The following is a 16,560-nucleotide window of genomic DNA, read 5'->3' as shown; positions in this document are numbered from 1 at the left end:
GGCCCCCTGGAGATCTAAAGGATGACCATGAGGTCAAAAGGATGACCAGTAGTTGTGGTTCTCGCCCCGGGACTTGGGTCAGAGTATAGCCCAAGTGGAGCACTTGTGTCGGCCTAGGGAGGCTGTGCCGGGCCCCCTGGAGGTCTAAAGGATGACCAGTAGTTGTGGTTCTCGCACCGGGACTTGGGTCAGAGTACAGCCCAAGTGGAGCACTTGTGTCGGTCTAGGGAGGCTGTGCCGGGCCCCCTGGAGGTCTAAAGGATGACCATGAGGTCAAAAGGATGACCAGTAGTTGTGGTTCTCGCCCCGGGACTTGGGTCAGAGTATAGCCCAAGTGGAGCACTTGTGTCGGACTAGGGAGGCTGTGCCGTGCCCCCTGGAGGTCTAAAGGATGACCAGTAGTTGTGGTTCTCGCCCCGGGACTTGGGTCAGAGTATAGCCCAAGTGGAGCACTTGTGTCGGCCTAGGGAGGCTGTGCCGGGCCCCCTGGAGGTCTAAAGGATGACCATGAGGTCAAAAGGATGACCAGTAGTTGTGGTTCTCGCCCCGGGACTTGGGTCAGAGTATAGCCCAAGTGGAGCACTTGTGTCGGACTAGGGAGGCTGTGCCGTGCCCCCTGGAGGTCTAAAGGATGACCAGTAGTTGTGGTTCTCGCCCCGGGACTTGGGTCAGAGTATAGCCCAAGTGGAGCACTTGTGTCGGACTAGGGAGGCTGTGCCGTGCCCCCTGGAGGTCTAAAGGATGACCAGTAGTTGTGGTTCTCGCCCCGGGACTTGGGTCATAGTATAGCCCAAGTGGAGCACTTGGGTCGGACTAGGGAGGCTGTGTCGTGCCCCCTGGAGGTCTAAAGGATGACCAGTAGTTGTGGTTCTCGCCCCGGGACTTGGGTCAGAGAATAGCCCAAGTGGGACACTTGTGTCGGACTAGGGAGGCTCTGCCGTGCCCCCTGGAGGTCTAAAGGATGACCAGTAGTTGTGGTTCTCGCCCCGGGACTTGGGTCAGAGTATAGCCCAAGTGGAGCACTTGTGTCGGACTAGGGAGGCTGTGCCGTGCCCCCTGGAGGTCTAAAGGATGACCATTAGTTGTGGTTCTCGCCCCGGGACTTGGGTCAGAGTACAGCCCAAGTGGAGCACTTGCGTCGGACTAGGGAGGCTGTGCCGGGCCCCCTGGAGGTCTAAAGGATGACCAGTAGTTGTGGTTCTCGCCCCGGGCCGTGGGTCTGAGTATGGCCCAAGTGGGACACTTGTGTCGGACTAGGGAGGCTCTGCCGTGCCCCCTTGAGGTCTAAAGGATGACCAGTAGTTGTGGTTCTCGCCCCGGGACTTGGGTCATAGTATAGCCCAAGTGGGACACTTGTGTCGGACTAGGGAGGCTCTGCCGTGCCCCCTTGAGGTCTAAAGGATGACCATGAGGTCAAAAGGATGACCAGTAGTTGTGGTTCTCGCCCCGGGACTTGGGTCAGAGTATGGTCCAAGTGGTGCACTTGTGTCGGTCTAGGGAGGCTGTGCCGGTCCCCCTGGAGGTCTAAAGGATGACCAGTAGTTGTGGTTCTCGCCCCGGGACTTGGGTCAGAGTATAGCCCAAGTGGAGCACTTGTGTCGGACTAGGGAGGCTGTGCCGGGCCCCCTGGAGGTCTAAAGGATGACCAGTAGTTGTGGTTCTCACCCCGGGTCGTGGGTCCGAGTCTGGCCCGAGTAGAGCACTTTGGTCGGCTACCGGGGGGTGTGCCGTGCCCCCTGGAGGTCTAAAGGATGACCAGTAGTTGTGGTTCTCGCCCCGGGACTTGGGTCAGAGTATAGCCCAAGTGGAGCACTTGTGTCGGCCTAGGGAGGCTGTGCCGGGCCCCCTGGAGATCTAAAGGATGACCATGAGGTCAAAAGGATGACCAGTAGTTGTGGTTCTCGCCCCGGGACTTGGGTCAGAGTATAGCCCAAGTGGAGCACTTGTGTCGGCCTAGGGAGGCTGTGCCGGGCCCCCTGGAGGTCTAAAGGATGACCAGTAGTTGTGGTTCTCGCACCGGGACTTGGGTCAGAGTATAGCCCAAGTGGAGCACTTGTGTCGGCCTAGGGAGGCTGTGCCGGGCCCCCTGGAGGTCTAAAGGATGACCAGTAGTTGTGGTTCTCGCACCGGGCCGTGGGTCTGAGTACGGCCCAAGTGGGGCACTTGTGTCGGTCTAGGGAGGCTGTGCCGGGCCCCCTGGAGGTCTAAAGGATGACCATGAGGTCAAAAGGATGACCAGTAGTTGTGGTTCTCGCCCCGGGACTTGGGTCAGAGTATAGCCCAAGTGGAGCACTTGTGTCGGACTAGGGAGGCTGTGCCGTGCCCCCTGGAGGTCTAAAGGATGACCAGTAGTTGTGGTTCTCGCCCCGGGACTTGGGTCAGAGTATAGCCCAAGTGGAGCACTTGTGTCGGCCTAGGGAGGCTGTGCCGGGCCCCCTGGAGGTCTAAAGGATGACCATGAGGTCAAAAGGATGACCAGTAGTTGTGGTTCTCGCCCCGGGACTTGGGTCAGAGTATAGCCCAAGTGGAGCACTTGTGTCGGACTAGGGAGGCTGTGCCGTGCCCCCTGGAGGTCTAAAGGATGACCAGTAGTTGTGGTTCTCGCCCCGGGACTTGGGTCAGAGTATAGCCCAAGTGGAGCACTTGTGTCGGACTAGGGAGGCTGTGCCGTGCCCCCTGGAGGTCTAAAGGATGACCAGTAGTTGTGGTTCTCGCCCCGGGACTTGGGTCATAGTATAGCCCAAGTGGAGCACTTGGGTCGGACTAGGGAGGCTGTGTCGTGCCCCCTGGAGGTCTAAAGGATGACCAGTAGTTGTGGTTCTCGCCCCGGGACTTGGGTCAGAGAATAGCCCAAGTGGGACACTTGTGTCGGACTAGGGAGGCTCTGCCGTGCCCCCTGGAGGTCTAAAGGATGACCAGTAGTTGTGGTTCTCGCCCCGGGACTTGGGTCAGAGTATAGCCCAAGTGGAGCACTTGTGTCGGACTAGGGAGGCTGTGCCGTGCCCCCTGGAGGTCTAAAGGATGACCATTAGTTGTGGTTCTCGCCCCGGGACTTGGGTCAGAGTACAGCCCAAGTGGAGCACTTGCGTCGGACTAGGGAGGCTGTGCCGGGCCCCCTGGAGGTCTAAAGGATGACCAGTAGTTGTGGTTCTCGCCCCGGGCCGTGGGTCTGAGTATGGCCCAAGTGGGACACTTGTGTCGGACTAGGGAGGCTCTGCCGTGCCCCCTTGAGGTCTAAAGGATGACCAGTAGTTGTGGTTCTCGCCCCGGGACTTGGGTCATAGTATAGCCCAAGTGGGACACTTGTGTCGGACTAGGGAGGCTCTGCCGTGCCCCCTTGAGGTCTAAAGGATGACCATGAGGTCAAAAGGATGACCAGTAGTTGTGGTTCTCGCCCCGGGACTTGGGTCAGAGTATGGCCCAAGTGGTGCACTTGTGTCGGTCTAGGGAGGCTGTGCCGGTCCCCCTGGAGGTCTAAAGGATGACCAGTAGTTGTGGTTCTCGCCCCGGGACTTGGGTCAGAGTATAGCCCAAGTGGAGCACTTGTGTCGGACTAGGGAGGCTGTGCCGGGCCCCCTGGAGGTCTAAAGGATGACCAGTAGTTGTGGTTCTCACCCCGGGTCGTGGGTCCGAGTCTGGCCCGAGTAGAGCACTTTGGTCGGCTACCGGGGGGTGTGCCGTGCCCCCTGGAGGTCTAAAGGATGACCAGTAGTTGTGGTTCTCGCCCCGGGACTTGGGTCAGAGTATAGCCCAAGTGGAGCACTTGTGTCGGCCTAGGGAGGCTGTGCCGGGCCCCCTGGAGATCTAAAGGATGACCATGAGGTCAAAAGGATGACCAGTAGTTGTGGTTCTCGCCCCGGGACTTGGGTCAGAGTATAGCCCAAGTGGAGCACTTGTGTCGGCCTAGGGAGGCTGTGCCGGGCCCCCTGGAGGTCTAAAGGATGACCAGTAGTTGTGGTTCTCGCACCGGGACTTGGGTCAGAGTACAGCCCAAGTGGAGCACTTGTGTCGGTCTAGGGAGGCTGTGCCGGGCCCCCTGGAGGTCTAAAGGATGACCATGAGGTCAAAAGGATGACCAGTAGTTGTGGTTCTCGCCCCGGGACTTGGGTCAGAGTATAGCCCAAGTGGAGCACTTGTGTCGGACTAGGGAGGCTGTGCCGTGCCCCCTGGAGGTCTAAAGGATGACCAGTAGTTGTGGTTCTCGCCCCGGGACTTGGGTCAGAGTATAGCCCAAGTGGAGCACTTGTGTCGGCCTAGGGAGGCTGTGCCGGGCCCCCTGGAGGTCTAAAGGATGACCATGAGGTCAAAAGGATGACCAGTAGTTGTGGTTCTCGCCCCGGGACTTGGGTCAGAGTATAGCCCAAGTGGAGCACTTGTGTCGGACTAGGGAGGCTGTGCCGTGCCCCCTGGAGGTCTAAAGGATGACCAGTAGTTGTGGTTCTCGCCCCGGGACTTGGGTCAGAGTATAGCCCAAGTGGAGCACTTGTGTCGGACTAGGGAGGCTGTGCCGTGCCCCCTGGAGGTCTAAAGGATGACCAGTAGTTGTGGTTCTCGCCCCGGGACTTGGGTCATAGTATAGCCCAAGTGGAGCACTTGGGTCGGACTAGGGAGGCTGTGTCGTGCCCCCTGGAGGTCTAAAGGATGACCAGTAGTTGTGGTTCTCGCCCCGGGACTTGGGTCAGAGAATAGCCCAAGTGGGACACTTGTGTCGGACTAGGGAGGCTCTGCCGTGCCCCCTGGAGGTCTAAAGGATGACCAGTAGTTGTGGTTCTCGCCCCGGGACTTGGGTCAGAGTATAGCCCAAGTGGAGCACTTGTGTCGGACTAGGGAGGCTGTGCCGTGCCCCCTGGAGGTCTAAAGGATGACCATTAGTTGTGGTTCTCGCCCCGGGACTTGGGTCAGAGTACAGCCCAAGTGGAGCACTTGCGTCGGACTAGGGAGGCTGTGCCGGGCCCCCTGGAGGTCTAAAGGATGACCAGTAGTTGTGGTTCTCGCCCCGGGCCGTGGGTCTGAGTATGGCCCAAGTGGGACACTTGTGTCGGACTAGGGAGGCTCTGCCGTGCCCCCTTGAGGTCTAAAGGATGACCAGTAGTTGTGGTTCTCGCCCCGGGACTTGGGTCATAGTATAGCCCAAGTGGGACACTTGTGTCGGACTAGGGAGGCTCTGCCGTGCCCCCTTGAGGTCTAAAGGATGACCATGAGGTCAAAAGGATGACCAGTAGTTGTGGTTCTCGCCCCGGGACTTGGGTCAGAGTATGGCCCAAGTGGTGCACTTGTGTCGGTCTAGGGAGGCTGTGCCGGTCCCCCTGGAGGTCTAAAGGATGACCAGTAGTTGTGGTTCTCGCCCCGGGACTTGGGTCAGAGTATAGCCCAAGTGGAGCACTTGTGTCGGACTAGGGAGGCTGTGCCGGGCCCCCTGGAGGTCTAAAGGATGACCAGTAGTTGTGGTTCTCACCCCGGGTCGTGGGTCCGAGTCTGGCCCGAGTAGAGCACTTTGGTCGGCTACCGGGGGGTGTGCCGTGCCCCCTGGAGGTCTAAAGGATGACCAGTAGTTGTGGTTCTCGCCCCGGGACTTGGGTCAGAGTATAGCCCAAGTGGAGCACTTGTGTCGGCCTAGGGAGGCTGTGCCGGGCCCCCTGGAGATCTAAAGGATGACCATGAGGTCAAAAGGATGACCAGTAGTTGTGGTTCTCGCCCCGGGACTTGGGTCAGAGTATAGCCCAAGTGGAGCACTTGTGTCGGCCTAGGGAGGCTGTGCCGGGCCCCCTGGAGGTCTAAAGGATGACCAGTAGTTGTGGTTCTCGCACCGGGACTTGGGTCAGAGTACAGCCCAAGTGGAGCACTTGTGTCGGTCTAGGGAGGCTGTGCCGGGCCCCCTGGAGGTCTAAAGGATGACCATGAGGTCAAAAGGATGACCAGTAGTTGTGGTTCTCGCCCCGGGACTTGGGTCAGAGTATAGCCCAAGTGGAGCACTTGTGTCGGACTAGGGAGGCTGTGCCGTGCCCCCTGGAGGTCTAAAGGATGACCAGTAGTTGTGGTTCTCGCCCCGGGACTTGGGTCAGAGTATAGCCCAAGTGGAGCACTTGTGTCGGCCTAGGGAGGCTGTGCCGGGCCCCCTGGAGGTCTAAAGGATGACCATGAGGTCAAAAGGATGACCAGTAGTTGTGGTTCTCGCCCCGGGACTTGGGTCAGAGTATAGCCCAAGTGGAGCACTTGTGTCGGACTAGGGAGGCTGTGCCGTGCCCCCTGGAGGTCTAAAGGATGACCAGTAGTTGTGGTTCTCGCCCCGGGACTTGGGTCAGAGTATAGCCCAAGTGGAGCACTTGTGTCGGACTAGGGAGGCTGTGCCGTGCCCCCTGGAGGTCTAAAGGATGACCAGTAGTTGTGGTTCTCGCCCCGGGACTTGGGTCATAGTATAGCCCAAGTGGAGCACTTGGGTCGGACTAGGGAGGCTGTGTCGTGCCCCCTGGAGGTCTAAAGGATGACCAGTAGTTGTGGTTCTCGCCCCGGGACTTGGGTCAGAGAATAGCCCAAGTGGGACACTTGTGTCGGACTAGGGAGGCTCTGCCGTGCCCCCTGGAGGTCTAAAGGATGACCAGTAGTTGTGGTTCTCGCCCCGGGACTTGGGTCAGAGTATAGCCCAAGTGGAGCACTTGTGTCGGACTAGGGAGGCTGTGCCGTGCCCCCTGGAGGTCTAAAGGATGACCATTAGTTGTGGTTCTCGCCCCGGGACTTGGGTCAGAGTACAGCCCAAGTGGAGCACTTGCGTCGGACTAGGGAGGCTGTGCCGGGCCCCCTGGAGGTCTAAAGGATGACCAGTAGTTGTGGTTCTCGCCCCGGGCCGTGGGTCTGAGTATGGCCCAAGTGGGACACTTGTGTCGGACTAGGGAGGCTCTGCCGTGCCCCCTTGAGGTCTAAAGGATGACCAGTAGTTGTGGTTCTCGCCCCGGGACTTGGGTCATAGTATAGCCCAAGTGGGACACTTGTGTCGGACTAGGGAGGCTCTGCCGTGCCCCCTTGAGGTCTAAAGGATGACCATGAGGTCAAAAGGATGACCAGTAGTTGTGGTTCTCGCCCCGGGACTTGGGTCAGAGTATGGTCCAAGTGGTGCACTTGTGTCGGTCTAGGGAGGCTGTGCCGGTCCCCCTGGAGGTCTAAAGGATGACCAGTAGTTGTGGTTCTCGCCCCGGGACTTGGGTCAGAGTATAGCCCAAGTGGAGCACTTGTGTCGGACTAGGGAGGCTGTGCCGGGCCCCCTGGAGGTCTAAAGGATGACCAGTAGTTGTGGTTCTCACCCCGGGTCGTGGGTCCGAGTCTGGCCCGAGTAGAGCACTTTGGTCGGCTACCGGGGGGTGTGCCGTGCCCCCTGGAGGTCTAAAGGATGACCAGTAGTTGTGGTTCTCGCCCCGGGACTTGGGTCAGAGTATAGCCCAAGTGGAGCACTTGTGTCGGCCTAGGGAGGCTGTGCCGGGCCCCCTGGAGATCTAAAGGATGACCATGAGGTCAAAAGGATGACCAGTAGTTGTGGTTCTCGCCCCGGGACTTGGGTCAGAGTATAGCCCAAGTGGAGCACTTGTGTCGGCCTAGGGAGGCTGTGCCGGGCCCCCTGGAGGTCTAAAGGATGACCAGTAGTTGTGGTTCTCGCACCGGGACTTGGGTCAGAGTATAGCCCAAGTGGAGCACTTGTGTCGGCCTAGGGAGGCTGTGCCGGGCCCCCTGGAGGTCTAAAGGATGACCAGTAGTTGTGGTTCTCGCACCGGGCCGTGGGTCTGAGTACGGCCCAAGTGGGGCACTTGTGTCGGTCTAGGGAGGCTGTGCCGGGCCCCCTGGAGGTCTAAAGGATGACCATGAGGTCAAAAGGATGACCAGTAGTTGTGGTTCTCGCCCCGGGACTTGGGTCAGAGTATAGCCCAAGTGGAGCACTTGTGTCGGACTAGGGAGGCTGTGCCGTGCCCCCTGGAGGTCTAAAGGATGACCAGTAGTTGTGGTTCTCGCCCCGGGACTTGGGTCAGAGTATAGCCCAAGTGGAGCACTTGTGTCGGCCTAGGGAGGCTGTGCCGGGCCCCCTGGAGGTCTAAAGGATGACCATGAGGTCAAAAGGATGACCAGTAGTTGTGGTTCTCGCCCCGGGACTTGGGTCAGAGTATAGCCCAAGTGGAGCACTTGTGTCGGACTAGGGAGGCTGTGCCGTGCCCCCTGGAGGTCTAAAGGATGACCAGTAGTTGTGGTTCTCGCCCCGGGACTTGGGTCAGAGTATAGCCCAAGTGGAGCACTTGTGTCGGACTAGGGAGGCTGTGCCGTGCCCCCTGGAGGTCTAAAGGATGACCAGTAGTTGTGGTTCTCGCCCCGGGACTTGGGTCATAGTATAGCCCAAGTGGAGCACTTGGGTCGGACTAGGGAGGCTGTGTCGTGCCCCCTGGAGGTCTAAAGGATGACCAGTAGTTGTGGTTCTCGCCCCGGGACTTGGGTCAGAGAATAGCCCAAGTGGGACACTTGTGTCGGACTAGGGAGGCTCTGCCGTGCCCCCTGGAGGTCTAAAGGATGACCAGTAGTTGTGGTTCTCGCCCCGGGACTTGGGTCAGAGTATAGCCCAAGTGGAGCACTTGTGTCGGACTAGGGAGGCTGTGCCGTGCCCCCTGGAGGTCTAAAGGATGACCATTAGTTGTGGTTCTCGCCCCGGGACTTGGGTCAGAGTACAGCCCAAGTGGAGCACTTGCGTCGGACTAGGGAGGCTGTGCCGGGCCCCCTGGAGGTCTAAAGGATGACCAGTAGTTGTGGTTCTCGCCCCGGGCCGTGGGTCTGAGTATGGCCCAAGTGGGACACTTGTGTCGGACTAGGGAGGCTCTGCCGTGCCCCCTTGAGGTCTAAAGGATGACCAGTAGTTGTGGTTCTCGCCCCGGGACTTGGGTCATAGTATAGCCCAAGTGGGACACTTGTGTCGGACTAGGGAGGCTCTGCCGTGCCCCCTTGAGGTCTAAAGGATGACCATGAGGTCAAAAGGATGACCAGTAGTTGTGGTTCTCGCCCCGGGACTTGGGTCAGAGTATGGCCCAAGTGGTGCACTTGTGTCGGTCTAGGGAGGCTGTGCCGGTCCCCCTGGAGGTCTAAAGGATGACCAGTAGTTGTGGTTCTCGCCCCGGGACTTGGGTCAGAGTATAGCCCAAGTGGAGCACTTGTGTCGGACTAGGGAGGCTGTGCCGGGCCCCCTGGAGGTCTAAAGGATGACCAGTAGTTGTGGTTCTCACCCCGGGTCGTGGGTCCGAGTCTGGCCCGAGTAGAGCACTTTGGTCGGCTACCGGGGGGTGTGCCGTGCCCCCTGGAGGTCTAAAGGATGACCAGTAGTTGTGGTTCTCGCCCCGGGACTTGGGTCAGAGTATAGCCCAAGTGGAGCACTTGTGTCGGCCTAGGGAGGCTGTGCCGGGCCCCCTGGAGATCTAAAGGATGACCATGAGGTCAAAAGGATGACCAGTAGTTGTGGTTCTCGCCCCGGGACTTGGGTCAGAGTATAGCCCAAGTGGAGCACTTGTGTCGGCCTAGGGAGGCTGTGCCGGGCCCCCTGGAGGTCTAAAGGATGACCAGTAGTTGTGGTTCTCGCACCGGGACTTGGGTCAGAGTACAGCCCAAGTGGAGCACTTGTGTCGGTCTAGGGAGGCTGTGCCGGGCCCCCTGGAGGTCTAAAGGATGACCATGAGGTCAAAAGGATGACCAGTAGTTGTGGTTCTCGCCCCGGGACTTGGGTCAGAGTATAGCCCAAGTGGAGCACTTGTGTCGGACTAGGGAGGCTGTGCCGTGCCCCCTGGAGGTCTAAAGGATGACCAGTAGTTGTGGTTCTCGCCCCGGGACTTGGGTCAGAGTATAGCCCAAGTGGAGCACTTGTGTCGGCCTAGGGAGGCTGTGCCGGGCCCCCTGGAGGTCTAAAGGATGACCATGAGGTCAAAAGGATGACCAGTAGTTGTGGTTCTCGCCCCGGGACTTGGGTCAGAGTATAGCCCAAGTGGAGCACTTGTGTCGGACTAGGGAGGCTGTGCCGTGCCCCCTGGAGGTCTAAAGGATGACCAGTAGTTGTGGTTCTCGCCCCGGGACTTGGGTCAGAGTATAGCCCAAGTGGAGCACTTGTGTCGGACTAGGGAGGCTGTGCCGTGCCCCCTGGAGGTCTAAAGGATGACCAGTAGTTGTGGTTCTCGCCCCGGGACTTGGGTCAGAGTATAGCCCAAGTGGAGCACTTGTGTCGGACTAGGGAGGCTGTGCCGTGCCCCCTGGAGGTCTAAAGGATGACCAGTAGTTGTGGTTCTCGCCCCGGGACTTGGGTCAGAGTATAGCCCAAGTGGAGCACTTGTGTCGGACTAGGGAGGCTGTGCCGTGCCCCCTGGAGGTCTAAAGGATGACCAGTAGTTGTGGTTCTCGCCCCGGGACTTGGGTCATAGTATAGCCCAAGTGGAGCACTTGGGTCGGACTAGGGAGGCTGTGTCGTGCCCCCTGGAGGTCTAAAGGATGACCAGTAGTTGTGGTTCTCGCCCCGGGACTTGGGTCAGAGAATAGCCCAAGTGGGACACTTGTGTCGGACTAGGGAGGCTCTGCCGTGCCCCCTGGAGGTCTAAAGGATGACCAGTAGTTGTGGTTCTCGCCCCGGGACTTGGGTCAGAGTATAGCCCAAGTGGAGCACTTGTGTCGGACTAGGGAGGCTGTGCCGTGCCCCCTGGAGGTCTAAAGGATGACCATTAGTTGTGGTTCTCGCCCCGGGACTTGGGTCAGAGTACAGCCCAAGTGGAGCACTTGCGTCGGACTAGGGAGGCTGTGCCGGGCCCCCTGGAGGTCTAAAGGATGACCAGTAGTTGTGGTTCTCGCCCCGGGCCGTGGGTCTGAGTATGGCCCAAGTGGGACACTTGTGTCGGACTAGGGAGGCTCTGCCGTGCCCCCTTGAGGTCTAAAGGATGACCAGTAGTTGTGGTTCTCGCCCCGGGACTTGGGTCATAGTATAGCCCAAGTGGGACACTTGTGTCGGACTAGGGAGGCTCTGCCGTGCCCCCTTGAGGTCTAAAGGATGACCATGAGGTCAAAAGGATGACCAGTAGTTGTGGTTCTCGCCCCGGGACTTGGGTCAGAGTATGGCCCAAGTGGTGCACTTGTGTCGGTCTAGGGAGGCTGTGCCGGTCCCCCTGGAGGTCTAAAGGATGACCAGTAGTTGTGGTTCTCGCCCCGGGACTTGGGTCAGAGTATAGCCCAAGTGGAGCACTTGTGTCGGACTAGGGAGGCTGTGCCGGGCCCCCTGGAGGTCTAAAGGATGACCAGTAGTTGTGGTTCTCACCCCGGGTCGTGGGTCCGAGTCTGGCCCGAGTAGAGCACTTTGGTCGGCTACCGGGGGGTGTGCCGTGCCCCCTGGAGGTCTAAAGGATGACCAGTAGTTGTGGTTCTCGCCCCGGGACTTGGGTCAGAGTATAGCCCAAGTGGAGCACTTGTGTCGGCCTAGGGAGGCTGTGCCGGGCCCCCTGGAGATCTAAAGGATGACCATGAGGTCAAAAGGATGACCAGTAGTTGTGGTTCTCGCCCCGGGACTTGGGTCAGAGTATAGCCCAAGTGGAGCACTTGTGTCGGCCTAGGGAGGCTGTGCCGGGCCCCCTGGAGGTCTAAAGGATGACCAGTAGTTGTGGTTCTCGCACCGGGACTTGGGTCAGAGTACAGCCCAAGTGGAGCACTTGTGTCGGTCTAGGGAGGCTGTGCCGGGCCCCCTGGAGGTCTAAAGGATGACCAGTAGTTGTGGTTCTCGCCCCGGGCCGTGGGTCTGAGTATGGCCCAAGTGGGGCACTTGCGTCGGACTGGGGAGGCTCTGCCGCGCCCCCTGGAGGTCAAAAGGATGACCAGTAGTTGTGGTTCTCACCCCGGGTCGTGGGTCCGAGTCTGGCCCGAGTAGAGCACTTTGGTCGGCTACCGGGGGGTGTGCCGTGCCCCCTGGAGCCATGGGAGTGAGCTCCAGCAGACTGGTATTTTTCGGAGAACCAGGCCCACACTCCTCAGACTTTGTGCCCAGGGACAGGCCACCAAAATCGGCCGCGGCTCGTGCACTTTGCCCCTGCGTTTCTCCCAGAACCAGAGCCGGAAAAATCCCAAAATTGATGCCCAGAGATAGTCGACTCTGCCTGGAATAGATTGCCACCCAAACCCGCCAACTCACGCTGGTTTTCCGATGGCCTCACCTACTAACCCGAGCATGGTCATCGCTCGCACCTTCCAAAACCTCCAGGGGCGCAGGCACTTTTCATTTACTGGCCATAAGGCCGACCGCCTTAAGCGTTAAGCGATAAGCGAAAGGCTTAGTTTGGACTTAGTTTTTGGAGCGACGAGGTCGCCGTTTTGTCAATTCTGAACCGATTTTCACGCGGTTTTCGACTGCCTGCGCCTGGGGAGCCGCCCAGAAGCCCCAGGCAGTGTTCTGGGTGGACTTCCGGACCGGTCCGGACCCGGTACCGGCCGGGGGAACCGCACCACGCCTCTCGGGCGTTTCTACACCGATTTTCGCGGGGTTTTCGACTGCATAGACGGGGCCACCTGCTGCAGGGCCCGAGGGAGGGCCTTACTGAGCTGGGTCCGACGCAGGGCCCGGTTCCTGGAGCCCGCTGGGGGGGGGGGGGGGTTCTCTAAGGCTCACGGCGGGCTGCTGAGGGGCCGGATCGGATGCAGACAGGCGCTCCTCTGCCCAGGTCTTTGCTCCCCTGCCCCACTAGGAATGGAAGACACACTGCCAACAGCTTCTGGAGGGTGATGGGCCCTGCTGCAGACCAGGTCCGACCCAGGTTTCAGCTATCCCACCCCGCAGGGACTTAAAGACACACTGCCATCAGCTTCTGGAGGCTGCTGAGCTCTACTATAGAGCAGGTCCGACCCAGGTTTCAGCTCCTGCAGCCCACTAGGACTTAAACACACACTGCCATCAGCGTCTGGATGGTGATGGGCCCTGCTGCAGACCAGGTCCGACCCAGGTTTCAGCTATCCCACCCCGCAGGGACTTAAAGACACACTGCCATCAGCTTCTGGAGGCTGCTGAGCTCTACTATAGAGCAGGTCCGACCCAGGTTTCAGCTCCTGCAGCCCACTAGGACTTAAACACACACTGCCATCAGCGTCTGGATGGTGATGGGCCCTGCTGCAGACCAGGTCCGACCCAGGTATCAGCTCCTGCACCCCGCAGGGAATTGAAGACACACTGCCATCAGCTTCTGGAGGCTGCTGAGCTCTGCTATAGACCAGGTCCGACCCAGGTTTCAGCTCCTGCACCCCGCAGGGAACTAAACACACACTGCCATCTGCAACTGGAGGCTGCTGAGCCCTGCTGCAGACCAGGTCCGACCCAGGTTATGGCTCTCCCACCCCCCTGGGACTTAAACACACACAGCCATCAGCTTCTGGATGGTGATGGGCCCTGCTGCAGACCAGGTCCGACCCAGGTTTCAGCTCCTCAACCCCGCAGGGACTTAAACCCACACCGCCATCAGCTTCTGGAGGGTGATGGGCCCTGCTGCGGGCCAGGTCCGACCCAGGTTTCAGCTCTCCCACCCCGCAGGGACTTAAACACACACAGCCATCAGCTTCTGGGGGCTGCTGAGCCCTGCTGCAGACCAGGTCCGACCCAGGTTTCAGCTCTCCCACCCCGCAGGGTCTTTAACACACACACTGCCATCAGCTGCTGGAGGCTGCTGAGCTCCGCTATAGACCAGGTCCGACCCAGGTTTCTGCTCCTGCACCCCGCAGGGAATGAAAGACACACTGCCATCAGCTTCTGGAGGCTGCTGAGCCCTGCTGCAGACCAGGTCCGACCCAGGTATCGGCTCTCCAACCAGGCAGAGACTTAAACACACACACACACACACACACTGCCATCAGCTTCTGGGGGCTGCTGAGCTCTGCTGTAGACCGGGTCCGACCCAGGTTTCTGCTCCTCCACCCCGCAGGGACTTAAACACACACTGCCACCAGCTTCTGGAGGGTGATGGGCCCTGCTTTAGACCAGGTCTGACCCGGGATATAGCTCTCCCACCCCGCAGGGACTTAAACACTCACTGCCATCAGCTGCTGGAGGCTGCCGAGCTCTGCTGCAGACCAGGTCCCACCCAGGTTTCTGCTCCTGCACCCCGCAGGGACTTAAACACACACTGCCACCAGCTTCTGGAGGGTGATGGGCCCTGCTGTGGACCAGGTCCGACCCGGATATCAGCTCTCCCACCAGGCAGGGACTTAAACACACACTGCAATCAGCTGCTGGAGGCTGCTGAGCTCTACTATAGACCAGGTCCGACCCAGGTTTCAGCTCTCCCACCAGGCAGTGACTTAAAGACACACTGCCATCAGCTGCTGGAGGCTGCTGAGCTCTTCTATAGACCAGGTCCGACCCAGGTTTCAGCTCTCACACCAGGCAGGGACTTAAACACACACTGCCATCAGCTGCTGGAGGCTGCTGAGCTCTGCTATAGACCAGGTCCGACCCAGGTTTCAGCTCTCCCACCAGGCAGGGACTTAAAGACACACTGCCATCAGCTGCTGGAGGCTGCCGAGCCCTGCTGCAGACCATGTCCGACCCAGGTTTCAGCTCTCCCACCAGGCAGGGACTTAGAGGCACGCTGCCATCAGCTTCTGGAGGCTGCTGAGCTCTGCCATAGACCAGGTCCGACCGAGGTTTCAGCTCTCCCACCCCGCAGGGACTTAAACACACACTGCCATCAGCTGCTGGAGGCTGCTGAGCTCTGCTATAGACCAGGTCCGACCCGGGATATAGCTCTCCCACCCCGCAGGGACTTAAACACACACTGCCATCAGCTGCTGGAGGCTGCTGAGCTCTTCTATAGACCAGGTCCGACCCAGGTTTCAGCTCTCCCACCCCGCAGGGACTTGAACACACACTGCCATCAGCTTCTGGAGGCTGCTGAGCTCTGCTATAGACCAGGTCCGACCCAGGTTTCTGCTCCTCCACCCCGCAGGGAATTAAAGACACACTGCCATCAGCTTCTGGATGGTGATGGGCCCTGCTGCAGACCAAGTCCGACCCGGGTTACAGCTCTCCCACCAGGCAGGGAATTAAACACACACTGCCATCAGCTGCTGGAGGCTGCTGAGCTCCGCTATAGACCAGGTCCGACCCGGGTTCCTGCTCCTGCACCCCGCAGGGACCAAAACACACACACTGCCATCAGCTTCTGGAGGCTGCTGAGCTCTTCTATAGACCAGGTCCGACCCAGGTTTCAGCTCTCCCACCAGGCAGGGACTTAAACACACACTGCCATCACCTTCTGCTGGCTGCTGAGCTCTGCTGCAGACCAGGTCCGACCCAGGTTTCAGCTCCTGCACCCCGCAGGGAACTAAACACACACTGCCGTCACCTTCTGCTGGCTGCTGAGCCCTGCTGCAGACCAGGTCCGACCCAGGTTTCAGCTCCTGCACCCCGCAGTGGATTAAAGACACACTGCCATCAGGTTCTGGAGGCTGCTGAGCTCTGCTGCAGACCAGGTCCGACCCAGGTTATGGCTCTCCCACCCCGCAGGGACTTAAACACACACCGCCGTCAGCTTCTGGATGGTGATGGGCCCTGCTGCAGACCAGGTCCGACCCACGTTTCAGCTCTCCCACCCCGCAGGGGATGAAACACACACTGCCATCAGCTTCTGGAGGCTGCTGAGCTCTGCTAAAGACCAGGTCCGACCCAGCTTTCAGCTCTCCCACCAGGCAGGGAGTTAAAGACACACTGTCATCGGCTTCTGGAGGGTGCTGAGCCCTGCTGCACACCAAGTCTGACCCAGGTTTCAGCTCATCCACCCCGCAGGGACCTAAACACACACTGCCATCAGCTTCTGAGTGGTAATGGGCCCTGCTGCAGACCAGGTCCGACCCAGGTTTCAGCTCCTCCACCCCGCCATCACCAGCTGGAGGCTGGCTGCTGCTCCTGCACCCTGCCATCAGCTGCTGGAGGCTTCTGTTCCTCCACCCCGCCATCAGCAGCTGGAGGCTGGCTGCTGGAGGCTGGCTGCTGCTCCTCCACCCCGCCATCACCAGCTGGAGGCTGGTTGCAGCTCCTGCACCCCGCCATCAGCTGCTGGAGGCTGCCTGCAGCCCCTGCACCCCGCCATCAGCTGCTGGAGGCTGGCTGCAGCTCCTGCACACCGCCATCAGCTGCTGGAGGCTGCCTGCAGCTCCTGCACCCCGCCATCAGCTGCTGGAGGCTGGCTGCTGCTCCTGCACCCCGCCAGCAGCTGCTGGAGGCTGGCTGCTGCTCCTCCACCCAACCATCAGCTGCTGGACGCTGGCTGCTGCTCCTGCACCCCGCCATCAGCTGCTGGAGGCTGGCTGCTGCTCCTCCACCACCCAACCATCAGCTGCTGGACGCTGGCTGCAGCTCCTCCACCCCGCCATCAGCTGCTGGTGGCTGGCTGCAGCTCCTTCACCCCGCCATCAGCTGCTGGTGGCTGGCTGCAGCTCCTTCACCCCGCCATCACCAGCTGGAGGCTGGCTGCTGCTCCTGCACCCCGCCATCAGCTGCTGGAGGCTGCCTGCAGCTCCTGCGCCCCGCCATCAGCTGCT

This window comes from Nothobranchius furzeri, unplaced genomic scaffold (genome assembly GCF_043380555.1).
Source record: "Nothobranchius furzeri strain GRZ-AD unplaced genomic scaffold, NfurGRZ-RIMD1 Scf160, whole genome shotgun sequence".
NCBI lineage: Eukaryota > Metazoa > Chordata > Actinopteri > Cyprinodontiformes > Nothobranchiidae > Nothobranchius > Nothobranchius furzeri.
The sequence above is the reverse complement of the archived record's forward strand: the minus strand, read 5'-3'. Positions refer to the sequence as shown.